Source organism: Aquila chrysaetos, chromosome 19 (genome assembly GCF_900496995.4).
Source record: "Aquila chrysaetos chrysaetos chromosome 19, bAquChr1.4, whole genome shotgun sequence".
In the NCBI taxonomy this organism is placed as follows: domain Eukaryota; kingdom Metazoa; phylum Chordata; class Aves; order Accipitriformes; family Accipitridae; genus Aquila; species Aquila chrysaetos.
In genome coordinates, this window is record NC_044022.1 from 17592146 (window position 1) to 17617183 (window position 25038).

Genomic DNA, 25038 nt, shown 5'->3' on the forward strand with positions numbered 1-25038 from the left:
CCAAGAAGGAAGTGCCTTTTAAGAATTTACATGTACCTAGAAAAATGGGGCCATATCTTAGTATTTACCTTTTACAAGGTAAATCACAACAATATTAGCAGCCAGGTAAGAGCCATCATGAGTCAGTGTTTTCTTTACAGTTCATCTTTCCTGAGGGTTGTTCTAAGTTATTCTTTAAAGGGGTACATCTCACACTAGGAAATCACTCTGAAAGAGCAACCAGGGAAGTTCTGCCGCTCTGTTTCTTGTTGGAATATTGGCATTTATGTAAATGGGACACTTTAATTCCCACAAATCTGCATTTAATATTCCAACTGCCTCTTAATTCAGTTCTGAATGCAAAGGAAGTCAGTCCTGAATAGTGTCTGAAGATACCTGATGTAGAAAATGTTTCATATGAAACCATTGTAGGCACTTTAACTATTTTCAAACATTAAATATAATAATCTGACTGGCCATGAGTGTTGGTCAGTCCAGAAAGTCAGTGTTTCACTGAGAGCCACCAGAAATGAACAGTGAAAGGGCATTTTCATAAAATGGGTCTGTACTCTATTCTAGAGAACATCTGTGCACTATGTTCAAGTTGAAATAGTTTTTTTAATCTATGAACAAAACCAACAAATGGTCTTGGAGAATTCCCCCTTCACACAGTTGTCTCTGGTGCCGTGGCTGCTGCTGTTTGGTTTGGAGTCTTATCCAGAGCTCAGCTGTAGATGATTGCAAATCAGAAACAAAGCACCATGAGCATTGATCTGGGCAAATTTGGGTAAAGGAGTCATGACGTACTCCCTGGTGTCCTTGATGTATGTTTTTGATCAGTTATTAGCCAGGTACACAGTGTTTCCCTCTGTGCGGTGATGCAGCTCTGTGGCCAGGGTAATGATGGGTGAGATTAGACCCGCTGTCCTGCCAGCCCCAGCTGCTCTCCTTGCCATGGGGAAACCCAAGCATGAAGCGGATTTTGAGGTTGGCGTTCAAGGGGAGGGGGGTGAAGCACCATTTAAGAGGTGCCTGCCTCTCTGCAGGGGCTATATGAGTAGTACAGGCTATGTGGTTAAAGCTTAAATTTGTAAACGGACTGATTAGAAGGGGACCTTATATTCTGAGTACGTGCCCGGCAACAGTATTCTCTGGGGCTCTTCACTTACACCCCGATCTTCTAAATATCTTGGTTGAGGAACCACCAAAGGAAGAGCTGGATGAATGCCACTGTGCTATTTGCTGATGCAATTTGCTTTTTTAATTGAATTCTATTTAATGAAACCCAATTCCTTTTGTTGTGATATAGTATCATTTTGCTGGACACATCCATACAGATCATTTTCAGCTTGTTAATATGACATGAGCAGCTCCTGGCTGAAGTAAGTGTAAATTAAATTGTTCTAAGTGAAGGAAAACCATCCCTTTACAGGAGTTCAGCACAGGACCTATTCACTTACTTTCCATTTATGGTAGCTGGTTTTTTTTTTTAAAGCTTGTCATATATAGGTCACAGAATAATTTATGAGACTGAGAATATAATTTTCCCGTGTAGAAATATAAAGCACTAGTACAGGGTTTTAACATCTTAGTAATACTGATTCGAGAGCTCACATTTCTGAATTTTAATATGAGGACCCTGCCCACTATGTGAAGCAAGGCCTCAGGTGGTACATGGTGATATATAAACCATTTATTGATCTTCTGTAATGGATGAATTTTTCCTATCAGAATTAGTGAAGAGCAGTCCAAGTTTTAACTCAGTGTCTCATCTGTGCACCTAATTTTAATTTCATTATTACCAGCAGTTTGGAGTCTGAGTTGTTTTGATATTAACAACAAGCACTTGTACAGTAGTCTTCCTAATTAAACTGAAATGTCAACTTTATGCCTGTATGCAATCTTATTTTCTAATTTAAAGTTCTGTTCTGCAGGAAATGCTTTAATTTAAGTAACTCTCTTTGGGGAAATTTATTTCTTTTGTGACTTTCAAGCAAATTACTGTTTTTGAAATAAACAAGCCATGCCATAGAACTGTATTGTCTCAAACATATGAAATGGAAGTTGGACATCTGCAGAGCTGCAGACAAGGCATGTCTTGACCGAAGTCTGACCAAGGGCAGCCCTCCGGATGGGCTGCTGCAGCCTCCCTATCTCCACAGGCTGTGAGGCTGCGGATTTTAGGACTTCCTTGCTTTGCTGTTGAGTAACTGCAGAGATTAGATAGGGAGCCCATAGATTTCTCTTTTGCAGACAATTTTTAAATATTGGAACTTTTTTCTGGATCTGGATGGAATTTCAGCATCTCTGCATGCCCCCATGAAATATGATGACCTTTCAACACAAAGCTCTGATAAGCACATGCTTAACTGCTTTTCTGGATCAGGACCGCACGGAGAGGCTGAGAGCACTGGGACTGCTCAGCCTGGAGAAGAGAAGCTGCGGAGGGATTTTATTAATGTCTGTAAGTATTTGATGGAGGAGATTAAATGATGGAGCTGGACTTTCCTCAGTAGTGTCCAGCGAGAGGACAAGACGCAATGGGCATCAACTGAAAATTCTGTTTAAACACGAGAAAAAAACTTTTCACTGTGAGGGTAGTCAAACATTGGCACAGCTTGCCCAGAGAGGTTACCTCCACCATTAGAGGTATTAAAACCCCAGCTGGACACAGCCCTGAGCAGCCCGGTTTCACTGACTCTGCTTTGAGCAGGGGGTTGGACTAGGTGATCTCCAGAGATGCCTTCCCACCTCCACCATGCTGTGATGCTGTGAAACTGGAGGGAGCTTTGTCCCTCCTCACCCATCCCCAGCTGGGGATTCTTCAGGAAGGGGACTTTCTGATCTGGGAGCTGATGTTCAGCCTTCATAGCCCTTCCAGCATGATACTGAGGATGCGGTGCTCTTGCTTGCATGAGGCTTTTGAAGTGGTGATCTGTGCCTTAAGCATTAGATCTTTTTTTCACCAGGGGATGTGCTGAAGTTCCCAACGGTCCTGCATTAAAACAGAACAAATTGTTGAAATACTGGCCCCAGACAGGTCAATGGCAATATTCCCAGCAACTTTAATGGAGCCAAGAATTCACCAAAGACAAGGTATTTGTAACAGCAGTGCATTTATGTTATATCTGAAGCTTGTTTACAACCTTCTGGAGTACTTATCTTTGACAAACAATCTTTACAGAGCATCTGAGTGTCTAACTGCCTTGAAGCAGAGCCATTTGCAAGTGGTTATTAAGGACTGTATTTAAAAATGAAACAATGTCATTCACAGTGGGACTATATGCAAAAGCCGCTCTATTTACAGCGATAAGAAATGCACCAGACATTCTAAAAATTACAAACTCCTCGATCTTTGCAGAACTGAAAGACTTATGTAAGCAGCTTGGGAAATCTGAAAGACAACCCAATGTAATCCCGACAGCTGGATGTTAATATTGCATCATAATAAACAAGGAGAGGGGATATATTTAAAGTAATGGTCTTGAAAAGTTTATTCTTTATTTTCTCTGATTTCATACCCAGCACTATTATACCAGGTTCTGCACTAAGTGTTTCTGAGAAAAATGCTATATGATGTATTAATACATTGTTACTGGTGAGATTAGCTGGGTTTTCAAACTGAGAGTTTAGAGATGCAGGATTTGCCTATATGTTATCACTGCATGTGCAGTGATAATGCACAGCTGCATTCAACATAAAAAGTTCAACGCAGTGTAAAAGTCTGTCTTAATTGGGAGCATCCTTTGGATTTCAAGGCCTTCAGGCCCTAAAAGTGAGGTGCTCAGTGCATTTCGAGAGCTGAAAATCTAATCGGCTTCTAGTCCTCCTGGAAACACATAACCCAAGCATAACCCAAGCGTACTCTGCACCAAAAATTCAGTGTCAAGCATTTACTAGATAATGGTACAGAAAGGATCCTTATCTGAAGAGGAACAAAATTAACATTGTTTTCAACTCTTTGCATTTTGTGACAGTTTATTACCAAAAATTTATTAGGAAATATTTAAGAATAATAAGCATTAAAATAAATAAATATAAAAACTCGATTCCAGCTTGAACTGTGTAAAAGGTGAAGCTCAGAAACAGCGGAATTTTTGTCGCAGTATTTGTTTCTTGCTTCAGCCGAGTGAGATCAGCTGTGGCACTGCAGAACAGCCGTGGTGCGTTGCAAAGTACCGCTCTCTGTAACCCAGGCGCAGTCTGCTCCCATGCCTCGACAGCTCCTCCAGCCTGCGCAGAGCAGGCAAGCCATTTCGTCTCCCTTGTAGTCTTCTATGTCATTATAGGAACAGAAAGAGGCTGAATCACAAGCCAAATCAGGCCCTTTTTGTCCCACTTCCGGCCATGTAATGTTTAGAAAGTTTTTAACTAACTTAGTCGTTTGCACTATGTTCAGAGAATGAATTCTGTATTAGAAAATGTTTAGTATTTCCCTTTTTGCCTGCCACATCTCCTCGAGATGTGCTCGTAACACTCGCTTTGTGGTTGGGAGTGGTGGGGAGATATAATCTATTTGATAGATATTTTCTTGAGCAAGATATTGAACATCCATAACAATTCTTCACAGTTATTAGATTTAGTAATTTCCAAAGAACAAAGCAGTGGATTAAGTTCCTAGTTAATTTTCCTTCTCTTTTATAGCTTCTAAGATATTTTTCCGTTCCAAGTTTAAAAAAAAAACAAACCACAATCCACCTGTGTTCTCTAAGTAATATCTGTAATGTTGTTCCTTACAAAGAGTGACAATGGCAGCAGTTGTTCCTTGGCTGTATTCCCAGCAAGTATAATTTAACAGGTGAGAAATAAAGCATGTGAGTGAGATAACAGTGTGATAGTCTAAATTTAGATGATATTGAGGTCTTTTTTGTAAATTGTAATTATTCTTTCTGTTTTTCCTCAGAAGGCATGGAGAGCCTTAGTGTTGTCTTTATAAGAAATGAAGAAGGTTCTGGAGCTTGACTAAAAAAAAAAAAGTCTAGCTTTTTATATGTTGTTATAAATCAAATTTTTATTTGCTTGTTTTTTACGCAGTCTTCTTATGAAAGATAAGGTAACTTTTCTGGAGCTAGTGTTAAGAAAGATAGGCAGGAGTCAGGGTGTTACTGTAAATGATGCTTATAGATTGTGCTTGATTAAATTCCCATTTTAGCTGGCTGAAGAGTTCGTTTCTGCTCTGCAAGAAGTTTGGTGGAGGGTAGTGAAGCCAGTTAGCTTTCTGCCTTGACTATTGGCTTGGACAGATCCAGGAACATTAGGTCTGCCCAGTAAGTTCTGGAAAACCTTGCTACCTAAATGCGTTTTTTGGTTGGGTTTTTTTGTTGTTGTTTTTTGGTTTTGTTTTTTTTTTTTTCTTTCTGTGTTTTGATGAACTGGCTGTGTGCTGGGATTCTGTGTTATCTTGATTTTCTCAAGCCCTGGTAATGGTGTTTTGGAAAAGAGGAACATCAGGTGGGACTTGGGTCTATGAAAAAGCACAGCATCTGTCCTGGTGTTCTGATAAACGGGCAGCAGATATCTGCCTGGTAGGTTTCTACAGAGGAGTGCACCGAGGTTACAGTAACAGTAAGAAAGCTTGTTTGGGTGGCTCTTACACAAAGTGACCCTAGAGGTTCATATCATCTTCCATGAAGATAAAAGGTTCCTTTTGCTTCAAAAGGCACATTTTGAGGCACAGCAGAAGACTCTGGTTTAACTAACTGATATGGCTAAAGGTAGATTTAGACTTGATGAATTTAGGATTCTGAACCTGCATTCCTGAAAAGGCAACAAGACCACTTAGCATCAGGGGAAAACTTTATGTTAAGACACAAGGACTTACAGTACTACATCTTGTAGATACTTTTGGAAGTCTTATCATCCATTGTCTCTATGACCAAGAGTAATTATGTAGCAACTGTGATTATCAAATTTTTCCATAATATTAATACAATCTGTTCATGGAGAGATAATGATCACTGTTTTCCAAGACTGCAAGAATCTATCTGATCTTATGTAAAATGCTATCTGATCTTATATGTAAAATGCTAATTGTCATTGCTTTAGAGGGGAAGTAAAATCTCCAATATTCTACATCAGTATCCCAATTTTATTACAGTGAAAGATAGGATGTAGCTCTTTGTGAAGCTTATCTGTTCATTTCCAAAGGCCTTTGGTTGCAGAACTGGGAAATAAAAAGAGTCTCTAAAGGACGTCTCCGTAAACTTGTTTTAATGTATCTGTATTTTGTTAATTTATTTGGAAGTGAGTTTTTAAAGCCAAATGTTATTACACTATAATGTGCGATATTGAGCTTCTTTGATTAAAGATATGTTATTGCTTTGAGCCTATTAAAAAAAAATTAAGCATCTCAACCTTGGAATTTGAATTGAAATATGTAATGATCCATGTATTCTCTGCTCTGATTAGCCTGTTAATCGATATAGATTTCAATATTCTTATATTTTAATAACTCGCTTTCTTACCTTTTGTTAGCATTTGTCATTTTGATGGTCTCCACAGATGTCTTAAAACTTAAGCACCTTCTGCAAATGTTATATTAAGAGTATAATAATAAAGCTCAAACAACAGGAAGTCATAAAAATGATATTCATGTTTTCTTTCCTTTTTAATGAGCCAAAGTTTGATATTCTTCTTTCACCACTGTCTCCACTTCAGGAGTGATCCTAATGTTTTCGGTAAGAATGCTTGGAGAACAGAATACTATTCAGTGTCAATAAAATGACAGAATATAGCCTCAGAATGCAGTTATTTTCCAGTATTAAGTATTCCTACTGTAAGTCTCTTTAAAAACAGGGAGAGAGAAAAACGTATAGGGAAATAAACTTCCTTTCATATTTGTTGTGGTTTAACCCCAAGCAGCAACTAAGCACCACAAAGCTGCTCACTCACTCCTCCCTGCCACAGTGGGATGGGGAGGAGGATCAAAAAAAAGTAAAACTCATGGGTTAAGATAAGAACAGTTTAATAATTGACATTTAAAAAAAAAATTAACAACAACAATAACAATGAATGGGAAGATAACAAAAAGAGAGAAATAAACTCCAAGACAAATGATGCACAATGCAATTGCTCACCATCCACTGACCGATGCTCAGCCAGTCCTTGAGCAGCGATCCGCCCCTCCTGGACAACTCCTCCCAGTTTATATACTGAGCATGACGTTCTATGATACGGACTATCCCTTTGGCTAGTTCGGGTCAGCTGTCCTGGCCATGCTCCCTCCCAGCTTCTTGTACAGGTGCTTGCTGGCACAGCATGGGAAACCGAAAAATCCTTAACTTTGGATAAAAGTGCTACATAGCAACAACTAAAACATCAGTGTGTTATCAACATTATTCTCATCCTAAATTCAAAACACAGCACTGTACTAGCTACTAGGAAGAAAATTAATTCTATCCCAGCAGAAACCAGGACCATATTCATGGAGAAGCTGATGGATGACAGAGAAGTTGATCGCTAAGACAGTGTTTTCAGTACTAGCCATCTTTTACATTAAAAAGAAAGAAACAGCTGTTTTAGTTTCAGCCTCTGAACTCTTCTTTTAATGATGGCTGCCCATTCAGTTTAGAATATCAATTACCACATAGTTATACAATTTATCACAGTTACTGAAATAAAATATAAGTAGAATTATATGAGAGCATTTCAGAATCCTTCAGCTGAGTTTATAGTTCAGTATAGTTCTTTATAGACAATGACTGGTTGTATGTCAGGCTGAGAAGGAGGCTGGATCAGAGCTAAACTAATCTGTGGATATCTTGGCAATGCTCCTCTATTGCCTTCAACCCCCAAACAATCAGTTCTGGAGATTCTACAGTTTCATAAAAGCAACGTTAGTGGAGAAAGGCAAAGGACACCAAGCTTTGAAAATACACAGCTAGACACTGCTCTGGTTTTTGACCATGATGCTGAATGGTGGGGGCAATAAGTTTTCCTCATGCCACACAGATTATTTTTGTCTGTGGCTTAGAGAACTGTGCTGTAAGCAGCGTGATCTGTCTTTGCTCAGACTGCTGCAGCTTTCTGTAGGTGGTTACACTTTATTAACTGGCTGGTTAAATTGGTGTGTTTCCTTGGGAAGGAGCAGAGAAAATTTGCCTGTTGACACTTCACAGTGTCATCTGGAAGGAAAGCAGCGTATAACCACCTCTTTTCTGCAGTGCTAGCAATAAAGGGTTGAGATCTGTACTCTCTAGGAACTGGCTGTGAGAATATACTGAGCTGGTATATTGACCTTGCTGCTTATCTTGCTGAATGATCTTGTTTTATTATAAACTTCTAAGTCTTAAATCTACATACTTCTGTCATTGTGTAGCTAGTGTTTGCACTCGATCATACAGGTAAGTAAGTACCATGTAACCGTTACATACATTAGATGCCTCATCTGTAACCTGTGGTCGGTCTCTGACCCACCAAGAGGTTTCATCTGGCCTGTGCCCTGCTACTGACTTCCTTGTGAAGGCCTCCCAAAAATGGGCAGGTCTGCAGTTTGGTGCATGTCTATCCAAAGCTTCTGGGGAAGAAAATAAGTTATTGTGCATACTGAGATCAGCTGCTCACTCTACACACGTGCCATCAGATGACTCATCATGGCAGGAGATTAGGCTATGGTGTACTCCATGGCAAGGAGTTTGGGCACTGCTGGTGTTGCACCAGGTAGCTGTGGTCTCCCGGCTCCATTACAATTCAAATGTTTAATGTCACGGTTCACTGTAGATATGAGCTGGGAGAATAAATATTCATAGAGCTTACCATAGAGAAAGCCAGACTGTCAAAGGAAAGGTTAAACAGAACTTTACTTGAAGTTGCAAACATCAGTATGACAAGTAGCTCCAAACTAATGCAATATAAAACATAAGATGGTCTACCCTTGAAAGACATATGCAATCTACTGACAGCAAGCAAGAGTGAGAAAAACAAATGTTTAATACACAGAGGATTCAAAATTCCCCCTTTGAAATCACGGGTAATTTGGCTGGCCTATTAGGAGAGAAAGTAATGCTTTTCAGGGACTGAGTTTCAGAAAAGGTCCTGAGGCATGCGTAGATGGGAGTTTTGGCACAAACATGTTCATTTAAAGCAGAACGCGATACAAAGCTGTTAACTCTAGCTAGCTATTTGTGCCCAGGCTTGTTTTCCTAGTCTTGATATTGGAAGATGTCATCTTATCTCTCACTCTTCACATATCTATTCTGATGTTTTCCTGTCATGTTATGACATGACAAATGTGAGTGGCCGTGGGGACTCGGGCTCCAGCTATCTGCCTTGTGCAGCTCCACAAAATGGCTGAGCCTGCACTGGTGCCTGTCCAGGCAATGGACATTGTGTCCCTGCTCCTCAGCAGTGCGGCCAAAGGCATTGCTGCCAAGCTCGCTACCCCACTGGAAAGGAAAAGTGGAGCTGACAGGAGCTTGTAGGCTTGAAAAGCGCATATGTTTCATGTTGCTAAGCTTGCTGTGAAGAAAGAGGGGGGAATTTGTGGGAATATTTTTTGACAGTCAGCTTTAAGGTGTAAAGAAACATTAAAAAAATTAGTTTTATTGAAGCTCTCTAGTCTGACTTTCAGGTGTGTGATTTGAGGATGGTGACCTTGTTGGGATGTCAGTCTGAGACAACACAAATACTGGGGTATAAAACCACTAATATCACTGCTGTAACCAGGGGAGGAGTTGTTAAGGGACAGAGGCGATAAAGTGGCTGCAGCCCACCTCTGTTAGGAGATGGATGTTCTCCTGGTCATGGGGTGGAGAAGCAGCTGAAGGGCTCAACCTGGTCCCGTTGTGGCTGCTGCTGCTGGCACGTGTCCTGCTGGAGCAGTGGTGAAGCCTGTCTGTAACTACCAAGAGTATGTGAACGTTTCAGTTGTACCGTTTCTATCGATCAGCTTCATATTTTTCCTCTGTAAGAGTAAACAAACCAAATGTTTCTGTGTGTAAAGGAGGATCATCTGCAGCTAGGAAGGCCTTCTGCGCCAATAGTTACAATTAAAAGCAGTTTCTTTGCATCGGGAGGAATGTCTGAGCAGTGGATTTGTCATCTGTTGGGTAAATTTATAATGTTTTATTTTATCATTATAGATATAAAAGATGTATCGAGTAAGCTGGTACTAAATAGAGTTCTAAAACAGACAGAAACCTCATCCAGAGGGCTGGCAGCAGTAAGTCAAAACCAAATCTGTCAGGGAGCTCAAGGGACAGGCACGTAGGCAGCAATTCTCAAGGACAACCCAACCACCCATCTCCTCCAGGTGCTCTCCTGGGAGATATCAGCTGCTCGCCGTCCACACGCACCAAAATCCTCCGCCCGCCCCCCTTCCCACCCGTCCTTCTTGCCCCACTGCTGGGAGATGGGCTCCTGCACGAGGGACCCTCTGTTTTCTCCCTGCGTCATTCCGCCCCACGATTACCCTCCCCTGCCTGCTGCCCACAGCCCTTCTCTTAAACTGCTGGTGGGTTTTCAGGTGCCGAAGTGCGTGATGCGCAGAGCAGGGCACCAGGTTCAGGCTGGGAAGATCCAGCTCTTTTCCTCACTGTGCAAGTGATCTCTCCACCCAGTGTTCCCAATTCCCTCATGCTTTTGTTTCTTCCTTTAGATTGATAACTCAGTGACTAAAAAATACTTCTAAAAACATAGTTAGTGTAGGCCCATCCTAAAGTGGCCTTGGAGCTGGCTGGGGCCTTCAGGAGCTATGGGAACACCAGAAATAACTCTTTTTCCAGCTGCAACTGAAAAAAAACGCAAGAGACAAATACTTTTGTTAAGGTGGCTGATCTTCATCCTTGACAAAGAGCTGACTGGTGAGCCAGAACTCTCTCTTTGGGAGAACTACTATTTACTGGCAGTCAGCAACACTGGCTGTCAGCTATCTATCAAAAAAAAGAAAAAAAAAACCAAAGAAAAATCATTGTGAGCTTTGCACAGAGCAGCCTTGCACAGTTCTGGGGAAAGGAGGGAAGTTATAAATGGGATGCCGCAGTCAAGCATATGATTGGGACTCAGTAGGTGATTTCCTTTTGGTAAACCAGCTTTTGGGGCATGAGCTGCTGGTACCCAGGAGCCACATTATGTTGGGTACTCTGCCTTCTGAGCTGGAAAGCCAAGACGAAGCTGCTGGCTACCTGCAGCCACAGGTGATTTTCCGTAGACCACAGGAACAGAACATAAAACTGTGGAAAATGGGGAATGTCACCGAGTAGCTCAGTTTCTTTTACTGAAATAATCATCAACTGATGTACTCCTTGGCTTCAGTTTGGCTACTGTCCACAGACTTTGAAGGTTCTTATCAGGTTTCATTCTTCATGCTTTAATATGTCTTTATCTGACCCCTTCCACTACTGCAGCTGGTTTACATCAAAGTAATGGATAGGACAGCATGGTTTGAGTTTCTGTTTTTTTTTAAAAAATCCTCCCTTCTCAATTAAAAATGATAACCCATGGCAGATTTATTATTAATTTGTGAGAAGAATGCCGAAGAACTACACTAAATCTAGATACTCATGCAAAAAACTTGTAGTTGATTTCACCCAGGCACCTTACAGACATCATTCTTATTTCTTGTCTCTCCCTTTTAGTTTTTGTAACCTTCATGTGATGATTAAGCTAGGTTTGGAAAGCTATGACAGTGAATTCAAGTAGAAGATGTGAACAGCTATGAAGACTTATGTTGCTGCATGAATCAGAATCACTAGAAATCTAATTTATTTTTTTAAAAGGTTTGGCCCGTTGTGACTTATCTGAGGATTATTTGTAGGGTGGTTTATTTTATGTGTCTGGTTTTGGTTTTTTTTCTTCATAGTGACTATGGGTAAGTGGAATGCAATTAGGCATTGTAGAAACACTTAGGTAATACTGTAGTCAGAAACAGTGATGTATCTGAGTACGTTGCAGGTAGCTCCTTTGTTCCAGTGTCTGTCTACCAACATGGTTCATTTAAGATTGCTATAAAGGTGGAAATGTTTTAAAGATGGTTTAACTAGCACACTTTCCAGAGCAAAGGGAGATGAGATAAAAAATGTATTCACTTCATCAGAACAAGGAAGGAAAACCTGGGAATCCAGAAAGTTGGTTTTGGTTGAATGTCATAAATTTACAAATGGTAAGACTCGGACATAGAAGGAAGAAAGAAAGGAAGTGATCCTCATGGCTCCGCCTCTGAAGGAGAAATCTTCCCTTAAATTTGCCATTTTTTCTTGACTGCCGGGTCAGTGTAAGAAGCTGGTGACAGGTAGTGAAATGGATCGGTGGTAATAACTATTAATAACTATGATAGTTGCAATAATGTCTAATTGCCCTTGGTATATGTTTAATGAACTCTTATTGTACAAATATGATGGAAAGAAATATGTCTTGTACAAGAAGTATCAAAAACATAAATATAGCAGCAGTTCTCAAGCATAGCTGTGAAGTACAGGTTAGTGTGGGGGAAAAAAGCTTTAAAATCCTTAGGGTGGATTTTTTTTTCCCTTCAGTATTTTGTCTGGGAAATTCATACTTGAATCAGAAGGGCAAGTTACACAGTGTGGGTTAAAAAAAAAACAACCAGAATTTACAAGGCTGAGTTATGCCACAAACACTTCCCGACATGATTAATTAAATGCTACTGTAAGTCCTAATAGGTCAGTGTCAGTTTTACAGGAACTCCTCTGAAGCTAGTTGAAAATGTCCTGCCTCCATGTCATCACTCAAAACATTTGTGTTGTGTTTCTCTTGCAGCTAAAAACTGTTTGCTTTCTCAAGATACATTGTTGTACTTCCCAGAACGTGCTCTCTGTTTACTGGGAGCAAACGGTCCAGGGGAATGAGTGCTCAATGTGATGGGCAACATATGGGATTGAGTGAGACATCCAATGAATGTGGATGCAGTAAAAGCTGTTCTTTTGCTCAGAGTGAATGTTAATGATGTTTCCACGGTTCATGAATAAACTCACTCAGAACATGAAGTTCTTCGGGAAAAAATCCCAACCTCTCCTATTAAAGAAATATGCCCATGTTGCTATTGAATCAGAAGCCAGCAGTAGCAACAACAGTTGCTGACGGTATAAAAAATAATAATAATACTAACAATAATCTTGTGCATTTTTTTTCATACAGGCAGTTCAAAGTCCTAAAGATATCAATGCAGAAATATCCTAGCTCTGTACTCTGCCAGTATGTGGTCCAAGCCCACAGGATCAGGGCGTCAGCCAGCTCATATCTCTGGCTGTGTCAAGACTTGTTGACTTACCTGGATCCGGATCAGAGTTTTCCCGGCCACACCATATGCCCAGATTTTTGTTCTGTGGATAGCAGGGAAATGAGATGTGCTCTGCAGCATTGTGTCAACATGCACCCAACAGCAAAGCTGGAACATGTTTACCTCACATATCTCACCTCTGCTTTCTCTCCTGTCTGACCACTGTGACATTCTGTCTCTGAAGGTCTCCCATAAAAGCACCCCCGACCTGCTCAGCCCTTCCCTCTTTTTTGGATGTGGAAGTAATGAATGAACTCTCCTTTCTGGCCATCAGCAAGGGGCTCTCTCACAAAGATGTATCCGTGCGTTTATAGCTTGAAGAAAAATAGATTGGTTATGGAATTTGGATCTTGGTGTGAAACAGCGGCAGTCTGGAGCTGGTGAAGCTTTTGGTATCATGGAGCTATGGTCAAAGGTCGGACCGGTCAGATATTATTGTATCACAGATTCCTAGAAACTACAGTCATGGTTCTGACTGTAGATGATGATGATGATTATTATTATTATATGCTGCTACCAGTAAGAAGTATCTTCATCAAATAAATAAATATAAATCCTTTAAAGAAACAAAATAGAGAAAGTCTTTCCATACATTTTGATATCGCTGCAAGTACCACCAAAACAGCGATCACTGCCTTCATTGTGAACAGCCCGGTGCAAGGGCAGCTCTGGGGAAGCCACAAGAGTGCAAGTCTACACCAGCGGCCCTTTCAGTTGTTCTGGACTGGAGTGAGAGACATGGAGATCTCATGAGCTCTCACGAAGGTGAGCCTTGAGGATGCTTCTGAGTGCTGCTTCATTTTTATGTCTACAGTGGACAAGGTTTCTGGACACTCTAAAATTCAATGCGTAGCTCTAACAGGAAGGAGGGGGTTTGGGTATTTTTTATCCCTACCTGTCCATGCTGGTGGCAACAGGACCCCACTGGCCCTGCTATGCTTTGGTTCCTGTCTCGCAGCTGCACCCACGAGGCTCTGCAGGCAGTGTGCCACGTGCAGATTTGTTTTCCTATCAAATGCCAGACGAAGGTAAGAATGGTAAAGACGTAACAGCTTGCTGTGATCTCTTAAAATGATGATCATCTGTAAACGCTGGATTTGGGGCTAAGTCTGTTGCCCACTTGTCTTTCAGGTGTAAGCATTATTGGTCACTTCTGAAAATACTGTCCAAAGTCTGCCTTTAGAGACCATGCTGAAGTCCTGTGGTCTAAAGCTTTAAAGTGCAAAATATTAACGCTAAGTCAAATCCCTGAGATTTCAATTCGTGTCCCCTGTGATAAAAATATATTTATATAAACTCTAGTGCATATAAATTCATTACGATGGACACCAGCCTTGTTTTCTTCCTCTAAAGAGAAACAGTTTCAGTAAGGAAGTATCAAGTAAGAATGAGCTTCCACAGCTATAATTTACAAGAAAAGCACGCTTCATGACGAACGGGAGATAAAAGCTGCCTTGAACAGCTTACAGACTAAACAGACAGAAAATATTTCCAGAGACAGGCTCAATCATTCAATAAAGGGCAAAAAAAAAAAGATTTTTATTGAGTGTAGATTTGATTTTACTCAGTGTATTTTTGTGTTACTGAGCCATTCACGTGTGTTTTTTTGTCTCCTTACCTGGATTATAGAGTAAGGCAAGTTTTCCTAAACAGGCTGCATCAATCCAGGCATTCCAGCTAAAATTCTCAGTGCAAAGTACTGCAAACTGCTGCAAATAATTCATTATTAGACACATTCTTTACCATTTCTGAAACAAAGCATCAGAGAGGAACAGGAACATTGCATAGCATTTTAGTGATGTTTTTATTAGATGGAAAGAAAATATATGACTAATCCTTAGTTGAAGGAATTGCTTGCAGTTACGTAGTTAACTTCTAATTTATTGCCAAAATTTATTTGCTGTTAGGTGACATTGACTCCAGTGACCAATGCCACAGATTATTTTTTAAGGAACAATTTTATAGCTGAAAAGACCACATATTACAGAGCCATTTATAAAGTTTAAATGTCTTAAGCTAACAATATGTGATTGCACAGCCAAAAGTGAAAACATTACGGCTTGCTAGGAGAACTCATAACTCTAATACATGGTTATGAAATTGGGCTTACGACAATGAAAACACAGCTTATGTCAGCACACTTCCTCTAATGAGGCTGCAATTGTAATAGAAATCTCTGTGCTTCATCTTACCTAGGTGCTCAGCTTATGCCTGTTCCCTGATTGTTCTGATTTCATGCAATCACAATACGAAGCTTTTGTATGAATATTTAATACTGCAATTTGCATTACATTGGTGCCTCATTGTGCGAGGGACTGTACAAACCACATAGTGAGAGCCAGTCTTGCTGCAAAGAGTGTAAATTTTAAATTGACAAGAAGACAGAGAGAGTGGGAGAGGAAAGAAAAGTATAGAGAAGGAAAGAGACCTACGGTCTCCCTGCAGATACGTGGCAGAGAGTACTTCTGAGCCCTGTGTCCTATTCATTCCCTCTCTAGGAAACTTACTCATGTCTTTGGGTTGTGATAACAACATTAAGCACTCTTGACAATTTACATCTCTACTCGTTAACTAGATGTTGGCTCCTTCAAAATGATTGTGTCTGTTCATGTTGTAAGGGACATCTCATCACCGGCAGAAGCAATACAAATATTTCATTCACCAAAGGAAGCCCACGAACAGCCTGTTTTAAAGCCACGGAACTATCACCTTTTCTCATGCTTTGTGGGCTTTTGTTCTTGCTCTAACCTACTTTATCTCCATTTTTGCCTTACCTTGTGCTCAATTACCAGTACACTGTGACACCTGCAATTTCACAGCAAGGCTATGAAGCCACTGAAAAATTTAACACTTTTTATTTAGATGAGACCGATAATGATGCCAGTGGTTTCTATGCTAAAGTGATAATCTTTTCTTCACTCCTTTTTAATCAGCATCATTCATCTATGTCATCGTGAGTGCTAAAACTACCTTCAAGAGCAAATTTATTTTGGGAACTAGGTACAGAAATTTGTAATTTGCTATTCCCGGCCCATATTTTATTAATGGTTTTGATGTTGCCAGTTATTACTTCAATAACCTTCCATTCAAGTAGTTAAAATGCAGATGATATATTTGTTTCATAATGGTTCTTCATCAATTAATTGGCAAGGCTGGAGATGCTTAGAGCCAAATGATAGCCAAATGCTCTGATGAGCTGCGATAGCGGAACACAAATGCAAGTGAGGAGTACTTGTTTGTCATGTGATATATATGAAGGGAAGTCAATTGAAAGCCATATTCCTGAAAAGATGAAAAAACACATCAGGATTAAACTCCACAGTGATATAGACAGGGTAGTTTATATACTATTTAATTTTTTTCGGTGCGTCCTAGTGTTTATGCTGTGTATTCAGACTGAGGGCAAGCTCAGGAGCTTCACTGACTATGTAGAACAGAATAGTTCAGTTGGAAGGGACCTAAAACGATCATCTAGTCCAACTGCTTGACTGACTCAGGGCTGACCAAAAGTTAAAGCATATTATTATGCTTTAAAATAATTTTATTATTATACTATGGAACAGGCTTCCTAGAGAGGTGGTTGATGCCCCAAGCCTGCCAGTGTTTAAGCGGCATTTGGACAATGCCCTTAGTAACATGCTTTAGAGGTACACATCCCTGCAGAAAAGTGTATGTTTTTGTGAGTATGCATGTATGGATGTAGCTGTCTCTGTATCAATCTACACCTCTTGAGGATGTTAAGGCTGTCACTTTCCTAAAGGACATGACCACTCAAAACTTCACAACAACGGTAAAGGGAGAGCTTAGTCCATACATAACAATATGCATGTTGGTAGATCTAATTCTTCCTAGTAAAAGGCAGCAATACAAATGCTTTGTATCACTATTTTTATATATTGCTATAATATCTGTATTTACACCTATACGTGTGTTTCTGTCCATAAAAGGGAGTGCTCCAGGAAGGCTTTTCAAAGTCCAATCTAGGGCTGGAGGCTGTTTTTCATTAGGGGAGCAGAGAGTTGTGTTTATGCAACTTCTATGCAACTGAAACAACAAAGTTTTAGAATACAGCCTTGTGGTTCGTTTCTCTTAGCTGTGTAGCTTCTAGAAAGGTGCTATTTACATGCTTCAGCCTGAATGTTCTCATTTCTTACCCATTTTCATAGCCACACGTTTAAAATGCACAGGAAATGAAGTTGTGCTTCTTTGTAATAAAGTCTCGCCAGATACTCAGTTCTAAAACATTACCCACGCATACACACAAAAGATCAACGTTTAAGCTGAAAGAGCAATCGTATGTGTCAAGGTGGAAAAAGAACTACAGGAATTTTCATTTTAAAGAATCTGTAAAAATGTGATGTCAAAAACGTAAGTTGTGTCTCGTTCTAGGAGAAGGTGCTTAAATTGTTGGGCTATTTGTGCCTTTTATATATATTGTTATAACCACTTCTGCATAGCAAATGAATAGTATTATCATCTCCAGGAGGAAAAAATTAAAGAAAAAAAGAGAGCCCAACAACAACAGACACTTCCTAATCATCTTGCTTGAAGAGAGATGCTAGCTGTGAGCCATTAGTGTGTGTGGAGAGAGATAATTAGAAGAAAAGCAGAGATTAAACAAGAAAATTTAATTTATGTGTGAAAAGGCAAATGCTCTAAGATAAATGTTTAATCCAGAATATTTAACTATTTCATTGTTCAGCCTCAGTCTGCTAGTTGACATGAACTGAATGAAAAGAAACAGAAGCTCATGGTCTTTTTGTTCTTTCCTCACTGGATCTACTTCTTGTCTCTTGTTTTATTTTGGGATGATAAAGTCTGAAAGGTTAAGGCTCATTCCCCCCCCCTTTTTTAGTACCTACATCAGCCAAGATCTCTTGAATGCCAATATACAAATGCTTATGCATATTTATAAAGTCTCGAGTAGCTACCCTTTGTGATAGTTCAACACATTATCAATACACTGGGCGGCAAGTAATTTTTGCCAGGAGAGTCAGATCCTGAAGTGGAAAACCAGCCAGGGAAGAGTGCTGGAGGGTGTGATATCAAGTGCCTTTGGAGAGACTGATGGTCCCAGTGGCCCCCAAGCCCAGTATGGCTTTGTACTCCTTGGCTACTGAACTCAATGTCTACTCTCGACCCCAGAGATATTTTTTATTTTTCAGAAGAAAGGTGCTCCTGAAGTTTCAGGGAGACTGAAAAGCTGAAGCTACAGTGTGAAAATGATGCTGTTTTTCTGGATATGCATAGGGCATTAATTATGGAAACTGTTCAGCGGTGCTGCCACCATGCTGGTTGCTGTGCAAAGACCATCAAGGAGTGGGGTGCTTCCCTCACAGACATCTGCCAGACAGACAGACAACAGACACGTAGGTCCTGCCGTCAGAAGATACTATTGAGACAGAGAGAGATAGCTTCGGACTCCTAGTTACCTAAATGACGCTTTCCTAAACCAACTCCGTTCCCAAAGAATGAATATTAAAAAAAAAGCTGAAAAGTGTCAAATTCATCCTGAGATATATCCCTACAATACAGTAACAACACAGTGTCTTGGCTTCTGTGTATCTTACCATTTCTGTTACCTGACTGGAGGCTGATTCTTAATCTGCCATGCCAAGGCTGCTTTACACTCTTCTGTAAAAATCTAGGATTATTCAGTAGTCAAAAAGTGTACACATATGACACAAACACACTGAGAGCATAAAAATACCTGCAAAAAATAGTGAGATTCAGGATGTTTAGGGCACAGGGGGCCTTGCAGTTTTGGGACGTGAAGCTCATACAGTTCCTATATTGGTTCCAGTATTTTTCTTGACTGCACTGCTTCTGTGTGACATTATTGACCAGGTTGTGATTTACAGCAGTGTAATCAAATTGAGAACCCAGACCTTAGCAAGCTCAAAACACAAAGGGCTCTCAGTGGCTCTGAATCTCAACATATCTAGTACTTTACTGTTAGGGGTTTTTTTAATATTTACTGGGAAAGGGAACACATTAATTAAAAACATAATTTTGGATCTTAATAAGTGTGCTTTTGAAGTCTGCCTGGGACAGAAATATCACAGTTCTCATGTCTGGTCTTGTTAACCTACTAGTGAAGTAAAGAGCATTGAATGAATGAATTTTTTGTTTTGTCTTTTTTCTAATTTCATTGAAGAAATCTTTTGCTAAGGCACGTTTAAATATATGCCACACGGAAACACTCAAAACTGCAGGGGAAAACAATATGATGAGGATGCACTGAACTGCACTCTTTTTAACCCCTGCCAAGGGGAGGGTGACTGGTTCAGCTGTAGATGCTGCAAGTACAGGTCTGCTCTCAGTCAGAAGAGTCTCACCAAGATGTCAGTGAGATCTGAGGGCAGTTGCTTCTGGGCATGGTAAAAGCTTTAGGGATTTCCCGGTGTTAGTAAATTAAAAATGAAAAAAGTGGATTCAGGACTCAGCAGGGCTGTGAGATGCAGTGATGGGAGAGTGACAGGAGCGTATTGCTACACATGTTAACAATTAGCATCACTCGTAATTTCAGGTACAAGGAAAGGCGAACAAGCAAGGGTTGTTAAAAATCAATAGTGATTCCAGGTTCAGTTGTATGACAGAGAGGAATTTTTCTAAACCCTGACGTATTAAATCTGCTATTATAACTGAAATCAGCTGCTAATATATGTGGATAAATTATCAGTGCAGCTAAAGAAAGGAATGCGTACAGGCCGTAGCAAGCTGTTGTGAAATGCAGGAGGTGTGGGTTTGTCACACCTAACTTTTAATGCCCTCAGTACAGCTTAGATGGCAACAGACTGGAGCACAGGGAGCAGTTCTCATCAGCAGCTCATCACACAGTAGATGACTGGTTTTGATCCAGATTGTCACTATAAACTCCACTCACAGTATTTGCTCCATTTACTCCGTATAGATCTCATAGATCTCTCGTATAGATCTCATAGATCTCTCATATAGATCTCTCTTAATATTGGAAGAAAAGATACCATATTAGCCATCTACAAGGATAGGACCTATATCTCAGTTAATAATATAGGCTTTCTGTAGCTAGTAGCACCCATCTGCCTTCTGACTGGAAGCAAATCTATGATACAGGTTTGGTCTTTTTTCCTCGGCAAATTAGGTATTTAAACCAAACGTAGCTAATATGCTGGTGCTGTGCCATGGGAGAGCTGTCCTTTAGGACGTGTCTGCTTTTAAGTAGCCCAATGAGTATTTGTGTATATGTGTCTGGGTAAGGCAAAACTCAGTATAGTTTATGCAGATGCATTATGCAGGTGTCCTGAACACTGCAGAGCATCACCATCTGCAGGTGGTGCTTTATGTGACATCTGTCAGAAGCAGCTCATTTGCTCCTGTCTCAGCCTCAGGGCAGAATTGCATGATGACTGGCTTGTTGCCTTTTTTTTTTTTTTTTTTTTTTTTTTTAAATAATGTGGTTTTATTTGTTAAAGGAATGCCCAGGCAGCACGGGTGTATTCTCAGCAACTGAGCGTCACAACACCAATACCTAGTGCTCTAGATCATGTGAGACAAAAGAGGCTGCAGTGGACCACATGGCAATGAAGAGGCCCAGAACCAAGTTTCAGAAGGAAAACGTGCTTTTTTAAGATAAGGGGAACATGGCCCCTGTTGCTTTGCAGCACCATGGCTTCTCTCCTGCTCTAGTAGTTTACGTATCCGATACAACAGGCTCTAAACCGGCTGTGAAACCTGTGAGCTACCAGCCTTGCTGCAGGGTGCACTGGGGGAAGCATGTGTAGGAGCAAATATTGGACTCCAGCTCGATGCAAGATTGATCAGGCCTGAGGGTACGTCTGTCTGGAGGGGCGCAGACGGTTGTGTCCGCATCTTGCCCGCCTGTGCTGTGAGCCCTCCGGACTCCAGCCAGCTCTGATATGGAAGCCATGCAATCCAAGTCGATAAGACAGTGCCTGAACCAGAGCTGGCTTTTTTCCCGCTACCTTTGAGCCATGAATGACCGCCGGCACTTTCCCCCACACACCAAGTCCTCTTCTCCTCAACTCTCCTCGCAGAGTGCAAGCTTTGGAGCGGCCTGTGCCTTTCTTTTGGCAAATTTGTTCCAGAGATTCAGATCACCTTTCTTAAAGCTTTGGCACCTTCTAAGCTAAAGATTACCTCAGGGTTGAACCCTCTGTGTGCAAAGGGCTTCCTCCTTAGAGGTCTGGATGTGCAAGTCTGCCTGAATAGAAATTCTGTGGCATTTGTGAGTTCAGGTGAGCTGACCCCCTTCCAGGAAAACTTGGGGAAAGGCCAGGGCAGTGAGCTGCCTTCTCCAAACCCAAACAGAAGCCTGGTTCAGTAGCTATGGTATAGCCATGCCTTTTTTAAGCTCGGCAACAATTTCCAAGTCCAAGGACGTGTATTGCCTGCTGTCCATTAGGCCTATGGATTACCCTTACCCCTAAGCCTTTAACATCGTATTTGGAAGAGGGGGAGAAGAGCAATTTTAATACTCTTCTGCATGCCCATGCAAGGGCCAAGGACATGCTGAGCTGTTCCTTTAGTGCAAAAGGAAGGTCTCTGTTTAGACACCTTACTTGAGGGCCTTCAGGGATAAATCCTTGAAGTGACCCTCCCATCTAACTGTTTGCCATTTGATAACATCAAGTCAATGCTTTCAATACATCCTGTTAGTATTATTCTTTGTTAAGCACCGACAATGGATTTGGCAGCCTATGAGGAACAGCAGAAGATGCTGTTATCCTGTACTGCCAAGTTAGAGAATGTGGACATGGGGCAATTGGCTAGTTGTGTCCCTGGGCTTAGTTCTGCATGTTTCTCACAGCAGTAAATGTGACATCAGGAGCAGCGTACTTCTGAAGCTCTGAATCGTGGAGCACTGTAAGATGTTACCCATCACAGAGTCAGTCCTTCAGCTGAGACTTCATGGTGGTGGACTTGAGCATCTGCCCAAAGACTCTGAGGTTTGCTTTTGCAGGAGGGTTGCCAGATCCAGTTGGAGGACCTAACTCCTAATTATTATTCATGGAAAGAACAGTCCATCTGTCATCAAGATTTATTTGGGGATAAATATTAAAATTCACTTCTGATCTGAAAGGATAGTATCTGTCTGGTGTATATTCCCTAAGGATGGCAGTCTGGCTAGATGTCAGTGTGGTCAAAAGTTGGCCTGTTTCAGAGAGGGAGCAAAAGGAGAGGGATATATTGTTTTATATATATATATATCCATATATGTATATGTACATATATATGCACAGATATATGTCTGTATTCATGTATGTGTAAAAATACATATAAATGTGTATTTATACATACTGCAAGCAAAGTCAACGTTATTGTCAGTCCTGTATGCTTTGAATGCATGGAGGGTGAAAACATTTGAAATCCTTCTTCCCTGGCCATTTTATTTTTTCTAAACTCCTCTTCTTTCCACCAAACTACTGGAGTGACAGAACCATCCATCTTATTTCATGAAAATAGATATTTCTTCTAAAGAAACAATAAGATACACTTTGGGCTTGGATATGGACCCCGAGTTGGTATAAAATATCCTAATTAATAGAGCTTTGATTGCTATGACAATTTACAGTTAAGCTACTGCCTTTTATTTTTATGTTATTTGATTTTATTTTGAGCAGCAGTAAATTTTAAATCTATCTCCCCCCCCCACTTTTTGTATTCTTGTCGTTGGTGAAGGATATATTTCTTAAAGACTTTACAGGATTAAGCTGTTTAAGCATCACAAAATGAATCTACCAGCTTCATCATACTGAAATATGACCTTTTTCTGCTTAAAAAATCTTAAAATAATTAGGTCAAAGTTTTCATTGTTGATATTTGTGCTACAGTAATTCATGCCTGATAATTTAATTGAATTTTCATATGTATGAAGCAGATGTTATAGGTTCTCTGCTACATCACTATGGTAGTGTTAGTCATGCAGATTTATAATAAAGCAATCCGTTATTGTTCCTTCCCACATTTATCTACATTTTGTGCTGCAGCTGATTTTCCAATTGTCTCATTTAATTACGAACATTGACATCATTTACAGGATTTATTCATCTAATTAAGTGGGGTCTAATAGAGAAGTTTCAGAAATAAAGCCAAGAGACTAATATATGTTTGCTAGTGGTTACATTGGTTTCTATTGTTTCTCTTAAGCGAGGAGTGAGAAAAAAATAAGGTCTTTGTTTCCTGATATCAGAAGGAGTCTTAAAATAAATATTTTCAGTCTTCTCAGTCACATTATATATGAAGGAATATTTCAAAATGTTAAATTGATTATTAATAGTAAACTAACAGAGGAGAATACAAAAGCAGAAGTGGTAGTGAGAGCTGAGAAGCCATGGTTATAGGCAGTCTGTTGATCAAGGAGATTTTATAACAACTGGTAAACCATTTATTAAAGTGTATATTTACTCATTGAATAAGCCTTTATAAACTGTATGTGTGTGACATTAATACAAAGCGTGAACCTTTTCATTTTTCAGGCAAAGATAAAATGAAAGAGATTTGTTGATTAACGATCCTCTAAGCTGGTTGAATGGCCCAGCAAGGTCAGGAATGAGAAAAAATCCAGTTCATTAGTCAGCAAGTTTTCCTCCTCATGGTTTTATTGCTCAACCTTGCTTATTTATTGGTCAAGACAAGGGAAATGAACAGGAAAAAGGCCAGCTAGGGTTATAGTCCAGCTCTGTAACAGGCAGATATGACTTCCTGCCCTTCAGGAGTTTCCATTTCTGCTCATCCCCCATCCATCAAATGTTGGGGTGGTCACGATTCACTGCAAACCACGAGTAATTTTAATTTAGTCTGACCTCCGTGATAGACAGAACAATAACTGTGTTTGTTCATTTCCATAAATCTGTTTAAGCTTGATGGTCCTTCCTGTTTTAAAGCCTTCAGGTGAAGTGAAAGTCTACTATGTGCATAGATGCTTTGTCTGGTCATTTATTCAGGATGAGGCTCATTACCATGAGCCCTTTCTTGTTAGAGATGACAGTGGGGTAATTGGGGTGTCACCGGTGGAGGTAAAGATGTTCAGAGAAACTTATGTGTGATAAGTATTTCCTGTCTCATAGTAATACCTCATATCTTAGTAAGTCTTAAGGAGGTAGTGGACATTCAAAAAGATTTGAACCTGCGGTAACCCACAGCTGATGAAACATGATGCTTGGTGAATCATGAAACAGCAGAATTCAGAGGGACATCAGTCATCTAGCCGATCCCTCTGCCTCAGCTGTTATCCCTTCTTACCTATACTAACCTTCCTTTTCTCCACCCTCAGTCAGGAAATTCAGCAGTCTCTCTAGGCAATCTGTTTGCATAAGTAATAGTTGGGAAATTCTGTGAATTTAAAATAAATCTGTCTTGTATTGATTTAATCCTATAATTTTTGTGTCCATTCCCAGAAAACATGAAAAACAATTTATTGTTTTCTTTCACATATTTGAAGATTTGTATGTCTCCTTTCAATCTTCTGTAAGTTGAACAGGATTCATTTTATTCTGGTAGGGAATGGAGAGAGGTATTCAATACCCAGGAATTGAATACCTATGTGCAGTATTTTTTAATTATGTAGCTGTCATCTGTCTCCCCCAACTTTTCAGAATAATTGTAATGAACAGTATTTCTTTCCATTCTGATTTTTTTCATCAAAATCTTGTTATGGTGTTTTTTTTGTTTGTTTTCATTAAAGTCACAGCTTCAGGAGTCACGGGATTATTTGAAACTTTCAACTTTTCTTAGAAGAGCTTTTCAGAGAGAAGTATAGCACAGAGGGTAGGGGGCGGTGGGGGAGGGAAGTTCGTTTTGGGCCAGCATGCACATTCTTATTC